Genomic DNA, 7,177 nt, shown 5'->3' on the forward strand with positions numbered 1-7,177 from the left:
TAACTAGTATTGTTATTGAGGAGACACTCTTTATTGCCCTCTTTTGTATTGTTCTCTTAAGAATACATTATTAAGTATAAAATATACATTATTGGTTCCTTTGTATTATTCTCTTAAATTTACATTATTAAGTATAATCCAATTTTAAACTGTCACCTCCCCATCAAAAATTACAATCCCTCTCGGTGGACAAATCAAAACCCCGGCATAACTGGACCGGTCATCAAATGAATACATGGCACAATAATATAACATAAAAAACTATTCCAACGTCATCCAACGTTGAAAATGTAACCCGCATGTAACCCGCGTGTTTTATTTAACATTAAATTGCACGGTGAGGCGGGCGAGGGTTTGGTGCTGTTGGACAACTGCTCCATCGCGACTCGCACTCAATTGCTTTCTACAAGCGACGTTGACAATTTCTACTTAACATCAAACAACAAAAAAATTAACAATTCCTGCTTATGTCAAACCTAAAAATTATCAATATCCACTTACATCAAACAATTTTTTAATCAAGTCCTCCTTAAATCAAACCACAGAAAAGATTATCAATTTCTGCTTATATCAAACCTTAAAAAGATGAACAATTTCTGCTTATGTAAATATAAGGACATTACAGGGATTGGTAATGCACGTCATTGACTGTTAGAACTAAAACTCTTATTCTTAAGGTAGCCCAAAAGTCATGGATTCTCTTCTAGAGTACAATGATGAGAGCAATGATCTCATTTTTAAATTTGGGAAGCATGAAAAGTTGGTACACATTGTCAAAGAAATGGGCCAAGCTGTTCATCGTACAGGTCATGGATATGTCTTCTCATTATATAAAACAGACAGCTCACACGGAATCTCGGACAAAAATTTCCATTTAAGGTCGGAAAGTGGTCCAAATTGTTTTTTCACCGACTCGTCTTTTCATACCAAGTACATTTACAGGCTGGGGATTTCTTTAACCAGATTTGATTGAAAAGGCAGACCTTTTTGGTTAACTTCGATTTTGATTGCATGTTTCTATCCAGATTTGATTGAATCGATTACTTTTTGGTTAACTGGTTGTTCGATCCCAACGTCTCCAATGAAACATATTACCAAACACCAACTCATCCAAATGTTCGTGTGTGAACGATTTCAAACTCAAAATAGGTTTTTTTGGGGATGGGGGCTTCTCCCAACTTCCTAAACATACAAATTGGTCTACACATAACAGAGAAGACGAACTCAAGTGGGCGCCATAAAATGGAAGAACGTTTGAAAGTATGTTCAAAATGAACAACCCCCAAAAGTCTCTTTTTGAATCTTTCCTTTTTTGAGCAGCCATTATGGACGCACTGTTGGTAGTTAGTGTGGAGGAAACTCATATCCATATATAGGTGCCACGATTTCTCAAGACTACTTCATTGAGGATTCTGAAGCCAGTTTGCCCTGAGCAGAATAGATAAACCCGACGAATGCCATGAATTTCAAATTACGTCCATAAAAATCCAATCTTGCTCAGAAAAAAACCCAAATATCCTCCCCGATTCTTGACTTTTAGCTGTCGCAGTCGCCGCAGTAGTGATATGCACGAGAGAATTGATTGCGGAGGGACCTCGTTTCCATCCTTAGATCTAGATAAACAATAGATAAACAATTCTCACAAATTCAAAAGGTTCCTTTCTATCATCTGTATACGGGAGAAGTTAATGTCCTGAAGGAACCTCATATCTAACCTTAGATCTAGACGAACAAGTCTCATAAATTCAAAAGATTCCCTTCCATTATCTGCAACAGTACGAGAGAAATCAATGTCAAAGGGACCTCATTTTTAGAGCTGGATACAACATACATTCACATGCAGCTGGTACCACAAATCCAAAAGCCCCTTTTTTTCACGGACCCAATTTCTCATGTTCTTCCTCCCCTCTTAAAAAAATCCCTCTTTTTGATCCAAATTCAAAAGCATTTGGAGAAGCCATGAAATAGGTACCACAAATTTGGAGAAGCCATGAAATTGCAGAGAGTAACAGAGTGCGTACACAAGAACCCCAAAAAAACCCTCTTTTTGATCCTCTTCCTTCTCGCAGCCGCCATTGCAGCGCTCCTGGTGGGCGCCATTGTTTTAGACCATTCATCCAACATATTCGTCTTCTACTCCCTCTGCGTGGGGATGATAATCATGACATTGTTCCTCATGATCTGCCTCTGGAGGAGAGAATACCTGCACATGAAAAGAACCGCCGCCATGGCCAGAGTGAGCGGCGGCTTCAGCGGCGGCGGAGATTTTCCGATCAGCGAGGATTTCCTGATGAAAGTGAGCGGCGCCCCGCATCTCTTCCGCTACGCCGATCTGAAAGCCGCCACGAACGATTTCACGGCGGAGATCGGCCGGGGAGGATTCGGGTCCGTTTTCAGAGGAAATCTCGCCGACGGGAAAAAAGTGGCGGTGAAACGTCTTCACAGAGCCGGCGAAGGGGTGGAGGAATTCGTGGCAGAAGTGACGGCGCTGGCATCCTTAAACCACTCGAACCTCGTACGGTTGCATGGCCTCTGCGTGGAGGATTCACGTCACCTGCTCGTCTACGAGTTCATGGAAAACGGCTCTCTTTACGACTGGCTCTTCCAGAAGAAGAACACCACGATCGACTGGAAAACCAGATACACCGTCGCACTTCAGACGGCACGTGCACTGGCATACTTGCACGAGGAGTCCACTTCTAGCATCTTGCATCTCGACGTGAAGCCGCAGAACATTCTTCTGGATGAGAATTTCAGAGCCAAGGTCTCTGATTTCGGCATGGCGAAGTTGTTGGAGGAAGGGGAGAGTAGGATGATGACTCTTCATGTGAAGGGCACGCCTGGTTATATTGCACCAGAGTGGTTTTTGCAGTATGGGATCAGTGCAAAAACTGATGTTTATAGCTATGGAATGGTGCTTTTGGAGATGGTTTGTGGGCGGAAAGTTGTTGATAGGGATGGAGATGAGGAGAACTGGTATTTGCCCACAATTGCTCTTTTGAAGGCCAGAGAAGGGAATTTGGAGGAGATTTTTGATGGGCGTTTAAAGGTTTCGGATGAAGAGGCTGTGGAGATGGGGAGAGTTGTTAAGCTTGCGCTGTGGTGTATCCAGAGTAGTTGTGGATTGAGGCCCAATATGCCGACCGTTGTGGGGATCTTGGAGGGGAGCTTGGAGATGCTTGAGCCGCCTCTTGATCAGAGCTTGGCTTTTGGGCCCTTCGTTGGGAATGTTGATACTAGTTCTAGGATCGATCTTCAGGGGATTTGTAAGTTGGAAAGTCGATCCTCGCACCAACATCTTGTTCTTGTTGCGGAGAAGTGAAATTCAAGGAAAATTGTAGAGCTTTCTTTTGAATTGGTGTACGTTTTTTGTTTTGACGTTTCGGATCATGAAACGTCAATCGATGGCTGTGCTGATCTGGAATTAATCTTGTAATGAGTTCCAGATCAGATTTTGTGATCAATTGATGGAAATGTTGGTAACTGTAATGAGGTTCCGATCAGTTTGCGTGATCAGTTGATGCAAATGCTGATAACTTTCATGAGTTCCAGATCAGATTTCGTGATCAATTGATGGAAATGTTGATAATTGTTGTAGAATCCATGAACAGGGGAAGTTGCAGGGCTTTTTGTTGTTTGGTTTTTTCCGTAGCTTTTGGATTGGTGTAATTTTTTTCTTTTGACGTTTCAGATCATGAAACGTCGAATTTCATGATCAATCGATGGCTATGTTGATCCTGTAATGAGTTCCAGATCAGATTTTTTGATCGATTGATGGAAATGTTGATAACTGTAATGAGTCCCGGATCATATTTCGTGATCAATCGGTGGTGGAAATGTTGGTAACTGTTGTAGAATCCATGAACGGGGGATTCGTCTTAGACTCTGATGGAGACCAAAATCTTAGTTTGGTTTCAGATCATGATACGTCAAGAAAATTTCATAATCAGTCGATGGCTATGTTGATCGTGTAATGAGTTTCAGATCGGATTTCATGATTAGTCGATGACTATGTTGATCTTGTAATGAGTTTTTGATCAGATTTTGTGATCAATAGATGGAAATGTTGATAATTGTGGTAGATTCCATGGACGGGATTTGTATGGTGGAGACCAAAATCATGTTTTGGTTGCGGAAAAGTGAAATTCAGGGAAATTTTCAGTTTTTTTCCCCATAGCTTTTGGGTTTTTATGGCACAAGTTTTTTCCTTTCATGGTCTGTCAATGGCTATGTTGATAACTGTAATGAGTTTCCGATCAGATTTTGTGATCAACTGATGGAAATGTTGATAGCTGTTGTGGAATCCATGAACAGTTGATTTTTAAGATGGAGACTAAATCATCACGCCAATATCTTGTTTTGGTTGCAGAAGGCTGAAGTTCAAAGAAAATCACAAAGATGTCTTTCATATAGCTTTCGATTTTTGATTGTGTAATGAGTTTCAAATCAGGTTTCATGATCAATTGATGGAAATGTTTATAACAGCTGCAAAATCAATGGAAGAGGATTTCTATGATGGAGACTAAACCTTCACACCAACATCTTGTTTTGGTTGCAGAGGGGTGAAACTGAAAGAAAATCAGAGTATTTTTCCATAGCTTTTGGTATTTGGTTCTAAAAGTTTTCCTTGAATATTTCAGATCAAATTTCATGATCAATCAATGGCTATGTTAATAACAGTTGCAGAGTCAATGAACATGAGATTTGTAAGATGGAGACTAAATCTTCACACCATTTTGTTTTGGTTACGGGGGAGAAGTTGAAAGAAAACCACAAAGGTTTTTTTTCATTAGTCGTTGGTTTGCAGAGAAGTGAAGGAAAACCAGAGAGTTCCTTCATAGCTTTTGGTTTTGGATCGTCAAAGTTTTTTCTTACATTTCAGATCAAATTTCATGATCAATTGATTGATGGCTATGTTGCAGTTGCAGAATCAACGAATCCATTTAACAAATGGAGATTGAATTTTTAGAACCAATGAACACATTTGTTAAATGAAGAATACATTTTTGATCTTGTAAGTTTTTTCTTTCAACAATTGGAGCAAATTCCAAAATTTTAAAGCAATTCACAAGAAATTTCATTGATCAATTGGTGGCCATATTAATGGCACTTCCAGAATAGATGAGCAGAGGATTTGTAAGACTGAATCTGAAATTGAATCAGTAAATAATGCAACTTCGCGTTCACTTTTTTGAGTTGTAATAATGAAAATGGACATGTCAACCACATTCCTTTGTAAATGCCAACTAGCTTTTGCTTGGGTGTCAATTTCCCTTCAAAGTGGTATTCATGTAAGAATGTGGTGTAAAAATCTTCAACCACTATTCTACTCTCAAATCTTGACTCATCGTAACCATGTGTGTAGGTTCCCACGTGAATGTTATTTTATTATTATTTATAACTAGCACTTGCATGTTATTTTATTATTATTTATAACTAGCACTTGCATCTGAAGGAGGTGCAAGGGATAAAGGGATAAGCTCATGGGTATTTGATTGAAGAGAATAAATGAAGATTTACATAATAAGTGTATAAAAGTGTTGGTCTCAACACATGTTTCATTGTAAAGTACATGGTAGAATGCATTTTGGATGATATAAAGTCAGATAGTATTGTATCATGGTAGTGAAGAAAAGATAAGTCAAACAAGAAACAAAGACATTAAGACATACATATACGCAACAATCATCTTAGAATAATTTTTATAAATTATTTGATTGAGATGACCATATTTCTATTGTCAAAGAAAGTGAAAAATATAGTGACAAGAATGAAACAATAAAACATAAGGCTTTGTTAAAATTGGATTTGATACCAAGTTAAATAATTTAAACATGCGTTACAAACAAATTAAAATTTTCATTTAAAAAAAATAAAATTAGTTATTTAAAAAATGTGATAACGATAATATAAATGGACATAAGATATGCAATATTAATTCAATTGTTTGTTTGTGGTGTACAAAAATATCTAAATATAATTATTTTTATATTTAACTTCTACATTAAGGATACATTCATGGTAAATTTATTTTGGAAAACAAAATCACATCTTTAGAACAAAAACACATCTATAGTAAATTTAGTTTCTAACACCAAATTATCTATTATTATCCTACAAATTTTCTCACTAAAGAGACATGTACACCACACTAGTTAATAAAGATAAATCTATGATTACTTTATTTTCAAACACCAAATTACCTCTTATTTACTTATAAATTTACTTACCAAAGGTGGTATGTACATTCTGTTGAGTGAGTTTTATTAGAGAGGGGAACTTATCCTTCATCAAGCACTTCTTGTACATGAAATACCATTATCTATGAAGATTCATATAGAACAAGATACCTATTTTAACTATCTAAGAATAATTTCGAACAATGTTAATCTAAACAAAACACATATTTTAATTACTTAAGAATACTTTCCAATAATGTCAACATAAATTGTGTGATGGACTTAATTATAGTTAATATAATGATAATCTATGTCATTAAACGTTGAACCATTTTAGTATAATATCTATTAACAAATTCATTATTTTAAAAAAACATTTCATAAATTTAATTCATTAAAATATTACTTATCTATATTTACATTCATAACACCATTTTCCTGTTCAAATTATACATCTAAATTCATAAAATATTTTAAAAATTGAATTTTAAATATTTCCTTTTATTTGATCTAAACATTGTTTTTTTGTGACTTTTAAAAAAGATTAGACATTAAAATATAAAAAATTTATTTAATTTATGGACATTGTTGGTCTTGGAAGTCATATTTTACCATGACAACATCTCTTTCACACAAGCTAGGTAATCAAATGATGCTTTTGATTTTAATGGAAGAAAAAATAAAATGTTACATCAAAATAGCATAATAATGATAAATAATAACAATCAATTTTTAGCATTTGTATAAAAATATTAAAAATTAAGTTTGAATAACAGGAAAAACTTATGGTACAGTGAAATGATTGATATTATTACACCTGCATACGAAACACTAAAGGCCCATTTGGTTGCTGGAATAGGAATAGAAAAGTTGGAATAAGTTTTCCATTTTCTGTTTGGTTCGTCACTTGGAAGAGGGAGTAGGAATACGTATTCTCATTTTGCCTCTAAAATGAGCTTATACCCATTCCAATAAATACCTGTTATTGGAATAGCCAT

General features: G+C 36.1%; 1 pseudogene across 1 annotated transcript; it reads left to right on the forward strand.

Moving 5' to 3' along the window:
• Window positions 1-765: 765 nt before the first annotated feature.
• LOC149536770 (G-type lectin S-receptor-like serine/threonine-protein kinase SD2-5 pseudogene) lies at window positions 766-5,337 on the forward strand (annotated as a pseudogene). The gene has a single exon (XR_016356859.1). The product of XR_016356859.1 is annotated as a G-type lectin S-receptor-like serine/threonine-protein kinase SD2-5 pseudogene (transcript).
• Window positions 5,338-7,177: the final 1,840 nt, after the last annotated feature.

This window comes from Cupressus sempervirens, chromosome 10, assembly GCF_028749045.1.
Source record: "Cupressus sempervirens isolate cs-2001-9-10 chromosome 10, ASM2874904v1, whole genome shotgun sequence".
Lineage (NCBI taxonomy): Eukaryota > Viridiplantae > Streptophyta > Pinopsida > Cupressales > Cupressaceae > Cupressus > Cupressus sempervirens.